The 13,359-nt window shown below is 41.3% G+C and overlaps 1 long non-coding RNA gene across 1 annotated transcript; it reads left to right on the forward strand.

The window, feature by feature from the left end:
• The first annotated feature begins 7,420 nt into the window (after nucleotides 1-7,420).
• LOC138107224 (uncharacterized) lies at nucleotides 7,421-12,925 on the forward strand. The gene is made up of 3 exons (XR_011149331.1): nucleotides 7,421-7,455; nucleotides 8,366-8,603; nucleotides 12,796-12,925. It is a non-coding gene; the product is annotated as an uncharacterized lncRNA (long non-coding RNA).
• The last annotated feature ends 434 nt before the right edge of the window (nucleotides 12,926-13,359 follow it).

Consider the following 13,359-nt stretch of genomic DNA (forward strand, 5'->3'; position numbering starts at 1 on the left):
GCGGGGCCGGCTGGGCTCCTATCCTCCAGCCTCCTCTGGCCTTTCCGGCCTTCCCTGCCCTCTCCCCGGCCTTCCTTCCCCGGCAACAGCGGGGCGGCAGCCAATGGGGCCATGGCGGGTCAGGGCGGCACGGTGGCGGCCGCGGCGGTGGCGGCGGCGCGGGCCTTTGTGCGGGGTGGCAGGTGACCACGGCGGGGGAACAAAGCGGGGTCAGGGCGGGAGCCGGGTCCCTTTTCTCAGGCCCATGTTCTCCACTCCTCACAATCTGTCTGAATTTAACTTGCCATTGAGGGCCCTGCCTGTAGAAAACAGCTTTATGTCGACTAATCCAGGCAGAAGTAAGGGTAGACACAGAGACAGGTTTGAAGGCGGGGACGTGGCTATTCTCTTGCCTTTTTTTTTTTTTTAAGTCCCCCTCCCTTCCCCACTGCCTCCACTGAAAAGTTTTCTGAACAAAAAAAAAAAAAAAAAAAAAAAGGCAAAAAAAAAAAAAAAAAACAAAAAAAACACCAAAAAAATGGTGACAAGATTAATCAGCCCGTGGAGCTGAAACACATGCTTGACTTAAACAACCTCTTTGCTGTTATTAACAACTGCTCCAGCATTTCTCTTGTTATGCTAATGGTACAGATTAGAGTAAAATCTATTCCTTCTTTGCTGAACAGGCCAATTGATAGAGGCTGATCTATTTTCCTCCCCCGTTTTAATTCTTTTTTTCTCCAGGCACAAGTGTTTGCAGCAGCAAGAACAACAGAACATGAAAAAAAAAATCCTAAAAAGCAAAACTGCACATAAGAGTGACTAGCCCCCACATTCATTAAAATCATTAATAAATACAAATCTATATCATTCTCCACTACAGCCTGGAAATAATGTCTGAGTGTTGTAAGGTACTGACCACAAAGGACAGGAAATTCAACATTGTATCTGATGTCCTGTCTTGAACTCATTCATTTATTTTTTAACTTGCAGAGTGCCTGCTAAAGGAGATGGCTTTGATTAGTTTTAATACATTCCTTGGATGAAAAATGAAGGAGAAGGGAGTGTTGCTGGCAAGTCCTGGAGAGGGCAGCTTGACCTGACACCACACCATGTGCTGGAGTGTCATTCGGATGGAAGGAGACAGTCCTGTTGCCAGCCTAAGTTGTAAGGCTCTTTGCTCTATGGCATCAAGGGGAGTAGGGAGGGGCCTGCGTGTCAGTCTGGGCTTGGCGGTTTGTGCCTCCTGTTAGCTTGGGCCTGACCCTAAGCGCTCTTTAGTTTTACGATATTTCGCCCCACAGCTTTCTCGTAATCAAAGACTGGAATCTGTGTCACAGGTAACAGCAAAGATGACACTGCAATCTATGAGTCTACGATATTTAAAAGCCTAATATGTCTGACCTGTCAGAGAGGAGCATTCAGCAGATAATAGCTGCTGAACTAGAATAAATGCACCATCAACTTCCATTAGCAACGTGTGTATAGTATTTATATTAAACCCTTTATCACCTCTTCTGGATTTGAATTGTTCCTATTTAAATAAGTGGAAATATCATAACCCTGGTTTGGCATAATCCTAAATCAACTTAAATCAGTGAGAATCCTCCCAGCAATCTTGCTAATTTCTAGATTCGGCCTACCAGTATACAGTGTATCTGTATACAGTCACTGCCAAAAGGTAAACATCTGCTGCTGCCTACCTCCTACTTCAACCTCCCCAGACCCAGTCACAGCTGGTAGATACTGTAAACTTGTTCAGTTTCAACATTCCATTACTTCAATGAGTTCCTCCACTTGTGATGCCTGCAGTAACACCAGGCTGATCTGCCTGGGTCCAAAGACATTAAAGACAGTCCTGGTCCAACCCTGGATTTGGAAGTCTGCACTTTGCTAGCACTAAATTTGATCAGACAGATTTCACAATTGCACAGAGTCAAAGACCACAGGGATTTTTAGATCATCTGCTCTGACTTTCCGCATACCATGTGCCATCATATTTTTCCCAGTTTTTCCCATATTGAGCCTAATTACCTGTACTTGATTAAAACAGATCACCCATCCTGCTTTAATGAGCAGAAATTTTAAAAAAAAATTAAAGGAAACTACTACCTCCTGTGGTAGTTTGTGCCAGTATTTTAATGACTTTAAGTTTCAAAAACATGTGCCTAATTTCTCTTTGGAGTGGGCCTTGCTTCCATGTCCATTTTTGCCTGATTTGGCCTTCCTGAACCTGACATTTTCACCTTGTAAAAGTATGTAGATTTCTTCGCAAACCTGTGTCTATATGTAATTTTTTTGACAATATAAACTGGTTGAACTCCATAAGGTGTTCACTGAAAGCCACTTCCTTGATCTTTCTTGGCTATTAAGTGAGGATTGACTACTGTCACTTGCAAATCCTGTGCAGGCACCCGAGGACTGCTTTGACCCCTTTGCCGTAGCTCAAGCAGCTTGTCCACTCTAAGTGCCACCCCTTTCCAAAATTGTCATATTCCAGGTGACAAACCCACTTTTTCTAGGAGGGGCCCACCTACTTTTCTCCTAAGTATGCACAATTTTGCAGTTTTAATGTTTTATCTGTCTGACACACAATCACATTGCTTCATGTGAAATGCTGTGTCCTCAAGCATTCTACTAATCTTTTTATGTAAATTTCTATTTAGAAGGCCAATTTTTTACTTCAAGATGAGCAGGATGAGGCTTGCATCTGGCTGTTTTCAAGAACACTAGGAACAATCTCATTGAAAGATAATTACCCAGGGACACCTTCTTTTCCATACAGGCCAATATCTAGCTATTAATCTGTTTATAACATGATCTGTTGTGATATTTTAAAGGATTTCAGTCTTATTTAGGGTCCCATAGCATCAATGCCATATGAAGTATATTATATTTCTGTAGTTGTCTTTAAAATTTGAACTTCAAATCTCTTTAAAGGGGTTGGTAGTTATCTGGCAAGTTCCGCTTTCTTTGGTTTCATTAATCCAAAAAATATTTCCATCATCTAATTCTTTATTGATTAAAATCTTTACCAGTCTAAACATTGTTTCCCCTCAGATAAATGGTAGGCTAATTGGGTCACTGTTTCTTGAATCCTCCTACTTGCTCTCTTTGAATATTTTGCACTCCTTACAGCTGAAGTATCCGGCTCTGAGGTGAATTTAAACTGAATGTCAACAAACTGAAGATTTTGTCAGTCAGTGGTTTCTGAATTTCCATGTGTAAGTTACTGATCCCTGATGTTTCATAAATGATTATTACTGAAAGATGTTGCCTTGTTTCTCTTCTAGTAACTCAGTGTCTGAAAGGAACTTTTATGAACATCAAGGAAAAAAAAAAAAGCTGTGAAATACCTATTTTTCCCCATCCAAGTAATCCGTTTCTGTAATCTTCATCTCCTAATACTTATATCACATCAATAGAATTTCTTTTTTTCCTACTGTAGTTGAAAAATTCCTCTTCACTGTCTTTAGTAATTCCAGATACCAGTTTACTGAACTTTGGCTTTCCCTTATCAATTTTCTAAACTTTGTCCCTGATTATATCTTTTAGAGGAAGCTATTAGGTTTCAAGCAGAGTCACCCATTGGTTCGGCACTAATGCCTCTTGTAGCAAAAATCTGCAACCCAGCATAGTATTATAAAAAGGGATGAAGACAACTATTCTTGAAAATCAATGAGGAAAGAGCAAAAGTGGCTATAGTTGTATATATTAGTTATATCATAATATTTGCTATTATTAGTGTTATTATTACACATCTTTTTTATTCCTAATGCTTCAGCCAGAGACAGTGAACTTCCTGTCACAGCAGATAGTTGGGAAAGCTGAACAAAACTACAATTTCCATTTACTAGCATTCACACAATTTGCTTTGGTCAACATACCATGCAATCCCTGGTTTACCCAAAAATAGCTTGTAGACAGAATCTGTGCCTAAAAATAAGCCAGCAAGGGAACTAAACACAACAATAAAGAGACTTTGGTGATATGTGTACATTTTTCAAAGAATTGCACAACATCTAGCAATAAACACTTTTACAAGCTTGAACTACTCCATAGCTAGTTGTGTTGTGCACTGCCTTCTGTGTGGTTTATATTTCTGTAGCATTACAGAATCCTATTTGTGGAGCCATTATATTTAGGCATCAGCATTTTGTTGAACAATACCAGATTTTGTGGTCTTGCAAACCAGCTACTGGTTGGAAAAGTAATGCAGAGTTGGGAGATTTTCTCAGTGTGGAAGTTACCAGGATTTCTGGATCAGAGACTTGTGACAGGCATTCACATTTCTGTCTGTCATATGGGTAACCTTAAACATTCACCTCTTAGCTCAATGCACTCCAATGGGAATATTGTTCCATATACTAGCTCTTTGGACAGCTGATGGTCTACTGCACTCAGGCTGGAAAACAACTGGTTAGGCAGTATTTCATAAAAGCTCCAGGGGACAGAGTTTTTGAAATGAATCAGAACATATTAAAGAAATGCCTAGACTCTGCATCACAGTCTTAGGGTTTGGCTGCAAAAACCTTTGTAGGCTGACACAAGCTCACTCTGCCCACACTCCAGGCAAGCACAAACTCTTTCCACCCTAGTCAAAACCAAGAAAACTTTGTTCTAGGGGCGATGCATCTGTATTAGTGCTGCATGGATCCAAGGTGGTTTCTCCTGCATCTCTCAACAGGACTTCATAGCAAAGGCTCAGCATCCCTGTAGCCACAGATTTCACTTTGGAGCTGCCATGGGTCCAGTTACCTCACTGAACAAGCAGATTATCACACAGCACCATACATTCTGTATACTCTTGTGTGCACAAGAGGTGGGCAAAAAACACTCAAAAGTCCATTGCATAAGACCTCTCACCAAAAAATATTGCTGTACAATTCATAAGAAAAAACCTTGTTTCTAGAATTTGTTCTCGTAAGACAAAAACAGGTCAAAATCTTCTAATCTGGAAGTGACTTCGCCAGCAAAGAGGCAAAAATATCTAGTCTAGCAGTTTTTCAAGGGCAGAATAGTGTTCTTCCCAAGAAAAACAACTGGTAAAGCCACAGGTACCGGCCCCATGCCGGGACTGTGCCAGACTGCAGTTGTTGTATGCTCTGAATGAATGATGCCACTGCTGTATTAATTTGGCTTGTATAAGAAGATACTCTGTCTATTTTCATAAATATGTGTAATTTTATAATCTATCTTCTATGTTATACATATATATAGACTTTACAGCAGGTATTGTCAGTGTGTGACAGTCCTGTACTTAGCTCACCATTGGTGCTCTGTGCAAATTTGAGTATAGCTGTTGAAGCAAGATGCACAGAAATTGGAGGAAACCCAAAGAAGATGAGAGAAGGCTGAACAATTTCAGCTGGTCACATTCAGAAAAGTCTGATTGGCACTAGGATAAGAGTATTCGAATACGCAAAAGGTCTCCAGTAAAGAAGAGAATAACCTGCTCTCCTTAACCAGGCGCTTAAGTCAGGAGCTTATTCAGACGTTAGGAAAACTTTCTGACAGTCATGACAGTGAAGCACCCAACTGGATCACTAAGAGTGGTTGCAGGATCTGTGTCACTAAAAGTCTGAAAGAAGCAGATAGAAAATATCTCTCGGGACTGGAATGATTCTGCCTTGGTGCAGTGCTATGGACTTGTAGACCTCCCAGGGTGCCTTCCAGGACTATTTTTCTGTGTTTTCAGTATTACTGCCTGAGTGTAAAGGGCTCACTGTGCATAAAAGAGAAAGAATTCTCCCTCTAAAGACCCAAAGACCAGCATGTTAGCAAGCTCCAGCTTGTAAGTGCTAAAAGCTTCAGAATAAGGGCTAGCGCCAGCAGATTTCTGTGGGTTAAATGAAAGTGTCTGGAGGAATTAACTGCTGCCCATTCCTGGTTCTCAACCATCACCCATGTGCTGGAAATGCAACTGCAGACATGACAAAGAAGCAATTATCCCAACAAAATCAGTTATTACCAGTGATTCATATGGTAATGATAGTGGTGAGGATGATGATGGTACTGCTGAACTGTAGCGAGGATGATAATAACTAGTGTTTTAGGGGACGGATTACAGGTTTAATCAAAATGAATAGTTTATCACAGATAATGAATTTTACAGGGGAATATGGTCCTAGAAAAATGCCTTGTTCTGAATGCCTGAAAATTACATTGACTTAAGTAGTGGGCTACCATATTTGCACTATTCATTTAGGAGAAGAGAGAATGTAGCATTTTTATGTAGATATTCTTTGCCATCCTTAAAAATGAGTATTAATGTAATGATCATGGCAAGGAGAACCATTGCAGAGCTCCACATCTTTATTGGCATCACTTTTTATCAGCTCTAAAATTTTACTTGAGTCCCATTATTTGTTTTGCAGAAAGAAAGAAAACTATCCATGTGCTAACATCAAAGTAAGATTTGTGAGCATCTTGTGAATTTCTCAAGCAACAACTCAGGAGAATGTTGAGGCTCCTATTATTACAGTGAGACTTAAGCATAGATGAGAGGAAAGCTCTCTCTAACAAAGAATAAATGGAAAAGGTCTGGAATAGTATATTATCACAAAAAAATTTGTTAAGTGTATTCATTTCCTAGCATATGTTCTTTTTTCTAACAAAAAAGGGTTAGAAGCTTCATTTATATGTTGTAGGGGGAGGCTAAGGAACAAAAAATGAGAGAGAATGGTGTGATAAGATAAAATTAAAGAGTTGTCCATATTTTCAAAATGGATAGAGACATTTCAGATCCAAGAGAACTCCAAAAGAAGCAGGTCTGGGCTACTAGCATATCTCCTGTCCCGTTCATTTAACTTTTCCGTGTATAGTTTGCATGTTGAAGTTTTTAAGACTGATTCTTGTTCCTGCTATTTTGCTGCCGTTGTTGATTTCGAACTGTTGACTTCTGTTTTACTTCACCAAGTACCCTCCAAATTCAAACAAGCTGCAGAAATGCTGAAATCAATACATGCCTCTTGAAGGATAGATCTTTTGTAACACAAAGGGGAGAATGACTAATAGATTACTGAAGCCTTAACAAAACCTCAACAGATCCCCATATGGTGCATTGCAATTAAGAGTAGAGGATGGATTTCTAATTTTTTGGGTGGAGAAAAGAAAAAGAAAAGAAAGCGTTTTGGACAAGAAAATGAGTGAGATGGAGACAGAAGTGATGTGTGACCATACACCAGATAGAAACCCTTCTTTCTGAGCCTTTCATCTCCGGGTCACTGGTTCCAATCGAGCCCAGGTCGATAGCGAACAAAAATCATTTTAATCTGATGGCTGTTTGCTGACCTATGTGAAATGAACTGGTTGTGTCAGTCCACTTCCCAGCTGACAGCTCTCCCCATCATCAAGGCCATTGCTACAGGTGGCAGTAATTGGTGTTTTTTGAGGCCAGATCATCTAAAAGGCTGAAGAACTGAAAAATCAGTAGGGCTGAACCACCTCCTCCTCTTGTTCAGCTGCTCCCTCCAGGTGAGTGCTGGGGGAAGCTGGCACTGCTGTTGCCTGCACCACATCTGCTCTTTGAGCCAACAAAAGGCTTCAGGGCAAAGGGGAGTTCTCTGAAGTGGTAAAGACCTCTTGTCAACACAGATCTTGCGGAGGCTGAGGGGTAGTCAGGCCCCAGGCGTGCAGTACCCTGCAGGTGGATACCATTGTTTGGTGGTGGCCCCAGGAGAGTGTTGGTGTAAGCATGGGGCACTGAAAGGACCAGTCAGGCTATCAAGCCCAGTCCTTGGGGCCTAATGGTCTATAGTTAAAATTCTGCCTGAAAAACAGCACTGAGGTTTAAGTCCAGCTTTGACTGATGTCAGTGGAGGGACATTGGCGCTCACATGCAGATATGTCCAAAGAACTTTAATAAGCTTATGTGAGGGGGGACCTGACGAAGTGAGCTGAATCTCAGATGTTAAAATAATACACGAAGAAATAAAAGATGAACTTTGTAAGCTTAGTAAAAATAATGCCCTGGAGAGGACAGCTTTAATCTTTAATTTGATCAGTGCTTCTCTAAGCAACTGATACCTCCCCTGTTGTGAGGAGATAAAGTATTAAAAAGAGGATATTATGAGGAGGACTTTCAGTTACGCTGTAAGCCACAGCCACCTACCTCGTGTCCCTCAGACGCCTCCTGGAAATGGTGATTTTGCCATGGGAGATCAGAGATGCCAGGATGGTCTGGCTAACTGGGGTACCAACAGGTGCTCCAAAGCCTGCCATCATGGTGCTGGCCAGTGATGTTTTCCACAAGGTAAATCTGTGCCTGCCCCACTGCAGACAAGAAGGAAAGCAGTGAAGGGTGTCAGAACTGCCAGCAAAGCTGTGAAACGAAACCTCAAAAAGTGGGGAAATCCACCTTGTATGTATCTGTTTTCCCTTTCAGGGATACGTACAGAAGTATTAAGAGGGTGAGTTCCCATCAGGCAATTTCCAAGTAGAAGGATACATGCTGCATGTGGATTACCTGACATCTGTATGAGCTACGGCCAACGTTGCACTTCAAAAGAAGATTGTGTGCTAGTGCAGCCAAGAGACATAGATGCATGGGACATGGACAAGGAATGAAAGAAGCCTTAAAAAATTAGGAGGAATCTGTATGTTGCACATCGTTCCTTGTGCAAGTAAGTCTTTGCCATACATGCTCCTCTCATATACACAAATGTCCTTATCAGCACCCACATGAATCATTACTGTTAATTGGCAGACTAGGTACTAAGGAAAGCAGCACCTCAATTCTCAAAGTAGATTCAAAAAATACCATGGTTGTCCCTCATGTGAGCTCCCACAATTCCCTTTCTATCATCAGATGGACTGTGGCTAGAGGCAATCTGTGTGGAAGGCTTGAAGCGGTTCTCACTGGCATATATAATCTCTACTGCATTTCTCCAGTGTTGGAGAGAAATAAGTGATACATCTGCATGGAAGATATTCCTTTTCAGTTTTCACTGGTGATCCCCCATATTTCTGTCAAGAAAAGAAAACTCCCGGAAACTTTCAGCAACTTCAGTCTGGACACTAATGAACATGGACCGCAAGCAAAGCTGTCTATGCACACTGAATTCCCTTGTAGCTCACAGTCTGAAGAGTGGGAATTCTCAGGGTATTTCCAAAATCTTAAAGAAAGCTGTTGCTTGCCTGCTAGCTGAAATTATTGGGAAGGCTGTAGGAAGAGGTAATGGTTTAGTAGGCACTGGTCCCACCCGAGCCTGAGTCCGTCCTTAGGCAGGAGGATGAAAAGCAAGCACTTAGAGGACTGCGAGTCAGAAGTATGTGTGATGACAACTGAGCTATCTGGGCTTTGGCTGAAGTCTTTTACTTTCTAGGATCCTTTCTCTGTTTAGATGAAGTTAAGCTTACTTTGCTCAGAGGTTTACCAGTAGGGTAGGTGCAAGGTTAATTTTGCTGCCATGGATAAAGAGTTGGAATGAATGTCCTGCCATGGGCAAGGAAGTGAAATGGCAGAGCCAGGATGTAGAGTTTGTAGGATGAGCCCGTCTCCATAGTAGGCTGTGGGATATAAGGTCTGTGATTCACAAAAGGGGGAGGATTTATATTAAGAGGAATGTCATTCAGATATCATCAATGAGTAAACTAAAATATGCATTGTATGTTATATGCTGCTCTTCATCACTTAGACTATAAACCCAAAAAAATGTTCAGAGGCAGATAGAAACATCATCCAGAGGTGAATTGCACCTGTGAGATTTCTGACCTTCCTCTGAATAATTTGATCTATTCGTAAGTTAGATCAATACTGGAATAAATAGGCTGCAAATGGCAGAATGCTGTTTCAGTTGGAAACAGAGAAATTTCCACAGTGGCTCAGACCTCTGGTCTATTGAATTCAGTATCCCAGTGGAGTCACTAGCACATGCTTCTTCAGAAGCTGTTACATGCCTGTAATAGACAGTTCTGTGAAGATACACCTGTTTTGAGCTGTTTATGTCTAAATATTGCAGTATTGCCAGCTTTTCAGAATTTGGGTGAGCCTCAGTGAATATTCATAACTTGTAAGCTATCGGGTTTAGGGCATTGGAGTTTTGTGGTAATTGGGAATTACATGAGACCACCTACTTCATTAAAACAAAATGAAAGACAGAGTCAAAGCCAGGCCTGCAAAGGTAAACAGTGCATGAATTCACTGCCTCCATATTTAAAGTCTTCAAAGCCTTTCAGTTAAAATCCTTTTCCGCTCTGGATCTCAGCATGAGTCTGGCTGCGGGGAGGTTTTGTGTGGTGGCCTGTCAGCTTCCATCTCCAACACAGTGAAATTCAACTAATTGTAAGTGCACATTGCTTCAGGCATACACTGCACACTGCCACTCGGGCCATGCACACGCGCCGTGACCCCATCCACCTACTGCAGAATGTGGCATTCTCTCCCCACACACACACACTTTTCTTTTTTGTTACTTGCAATCACTGAAAAGATGACAGGCCAGAGCAAGGAGCAGAGATCCCTATTGTGTTTCTGCAAAAACCAGTATGGAGGGATTTAGTCCCACAACTACATATGTGCCAAGAATTGCAGCAATCTTTGGATTGTGCCTCCATTAATGAAAATGGGTTGGCTGGAGAGCACAGTGTGAGGCTGTGCCTGCCTTTGGGCTTTGATCTTACCTGCTGAAGCTGACCTCACTGCCATGTCAGGCTTTCTGCATTGCAGTTGAGGATCAGAAAGCATCAAGAGAAAAAGAGGAATAGAAAGATCGGAAATGCCTCACAGTTGAAAACCCTCCATGACCCAAAATAGCCTCTGTTAGTGCTAATTCTGAGTTGCTCCTAAGGTTCTGCAAGGTTCATAGGAATAGTATAGTCACAGATTACTGGCAAACTGTCCCCAGCAGGCTTTTTTTCAGCACATTCTAGTTCCTCAGATTTTTCCATCTGAACAGAAGTTATCTGCATTTGTTTCTATTTCTAGTTTGGATAGGCCAGTCTTTAATTCAAAGCAGGATTTCTCCTCTCACTCCTTAAGCAAGAATCTTTTTCTACTGTTTTATTTGGCTATCAGTTTGACCATCACAGATTATGAGGGATAAACTGCTTGCATGAATGCCATCATCTTTAACTGGACTCTCCTCTGGAGGGCACAATGTAGGCCTACATTTGCCTTCCTCCCCACTAAATTTCCTAATTCTCCAGCTGAGAGGATCATTTGCATCACTTCTGCTGCTGCCAGTTTATCAGCAAACTAAGGTGTCTGCAAACCATACATTTTATCCTTCTATGCTCACATTTTGTCTTTGTGTGTTCAGTGAGTTAAGCAATCACCCACTCCACCCAACCTAGCATCCTTTGTACAGGCTTCCATGTCTTGGGGTGCATTAGGATCCAGACACTGCGAGATCAGCCCCTTTAGGGTTCTCAAGCAGAGCATAGATGTCTACAAAGTTCAATGAGCTTGGCCTGGAGGCAAGCGCCTGGCCCCAGGATCATAAAGCTCCTGTAGCAATGGGGGAATTTTAGGGAACTTTGTGATCCAAAGCTCAGAGGCTGAATGCTCAGAAGCATCTCACCAGCAATGGGGAACTGGGATTCTGAATCAATCCCTTTGTGCCTCAGTCTTGTTTAGCCCTTGTATAAGGTCCTGGAAGGGGTAATTTCAATCTCACCCTATGCCTTTATCATGTGTTAGTACCTTATCCTTCACTGGTGACTCAAGGTGCTACAGTTGAATGAGTCATTTAAATAAGATTAATATTTGGTTATTTGTTATCACAACTTTCAGACTGATCCTCATAAAGGTAAGCTCGGTTCTGAGCAACCTTCCTGATGTGACTAGCTTTTATTTTTTTCTGTTACTCTACTGCAGAAATGTTTCTTATCCATCAGACCATCTGATAGCTCTGCTCTCATATTTGACCTATGACACTCTATAATTCAATGCTGCTTCAGTGACAATAATATTGAAAATCAACCACACAAGACCAACAATTTAAATAAATAGTTCTGACTGCTCTAAAAGAACTCATAATCCAAAAGACTTTCACTGCCACTCACCACTGAACCTCACCACTTATGTTCACCTAATTATGCAACACTTTTCTTCCCAAGCCATTGCACCTGAAGTGCTGATTATACTGTACTTGGAGTTCTGTATGCTCTCTGAAGGGCTGTTTGCCATCTCTGTGAGGCTGCTATTTACTTCCTGATAGAATTGATCCTATTGCTATTTCTGCTTTGTTTTGGAGGGAATAACTGAAATGCTGATGTTCAGGGATGCTTCTACAACATTGCAAGAAGTACAAGTGCAACAATTCCTTTTTTGGAGATAGGAAATTGTAGCACAGCAGTTAGCCCAAAATCTTGTCCTCATTTTAGTGTGAAAACTATAATCCAGAAGTACTAGACCCCTCTCCTGAGTGTGAGAACACCTTTGTCCAAAAATAAACTCTAGTCATAGGAGCTCTGAGGAAGATAATAGCTGCCACTAGTTCCGCCAGAAATTCATTGAAGATAAGACAGTCTCAAAAATATTTGAGGGAACAATCCAATTTCATTAAATAAATTTTTAAATCTCTGAGGAGTTCATAGAAGGAAACAGAATATGGTGATGTATGTAGTGTATGTGTGCATGTGTGTCACAGAAATATGGATATACATATATGTAAATATACATATATGTAGGAAAAAAAATATAAAGTCTCCCTAACGAAAGTATTCTCACCAGTTTTATTGCTTCATTTCTTTATTTCTAGGTGTTTTGATAAATAAATTTTAAAGAAAAAAGTAATTCTAAGCACTAGAGTCAAGAATGACTTTTCTTGAACTTTTCATCTTGATATGGAATATACTGGATTTTTCTTACAGAGCAAAGACAGCCTCTGCACATACAGACAGAAGGAACTAGTGTGCCTGTGAATTCTTGTCTTGAGGACTTAAATGCTAGGGACCTATGGCGTTTTACTGATCTTCTGCAAGACATGAGTTTCATGCACAAGACTTCACAAGGTAAAAAGTGGCACCATAGCAAACTGGAGACACGAGTATACCTCTTCTCACTTGGCCTGAAATGTCTCACCCACATGAACCAACGTTTCCAAGAAGAGATTACAAGTAGGAAGAAGCAGATTAGATAGAATTGAGTGGGCCAGCTGATTTTCACATGTGGTCTGATCGGTTTTGTAGTTTTGGAAGTAGCTATTCAAGAGAGTTAGGGCTCCTTCCTTTAAAGCAGACCCTAGGTCTGTCATACCAAATGGGCTCTCTCAGAACACCTCACCCACCTTGTGGTCAGAGAGCCAGTTTCTAACAGCAAAGAGGGAAGTGTAGGAAGCAGAGCTCAAAATAGTGAAGAAAATAAATTGTGTGTCCTCACGTGCCCTTCTTTACACAGGTTCTCAAGAATGGCCAGACTCACCATTCCCACAGATT

The sequence above is a fragment of the Aphelocoma coerulescens genome, chromosome 3 (genome assembly GCF_041296385.1).
Source record: "Aphelocoma coerulescens isolate FSJ_1873_10779 chromosome 3, UR_Acoe_1.0, whole genome shotgun sequence".
Classification (NCBI taxonomy): domain Eukaryota; kingdom Metazoa; phylum Chordata; class Aves; order Passeriformes; family Corvidae; genus Aphelocoma; species Aphelocoma coerulescens.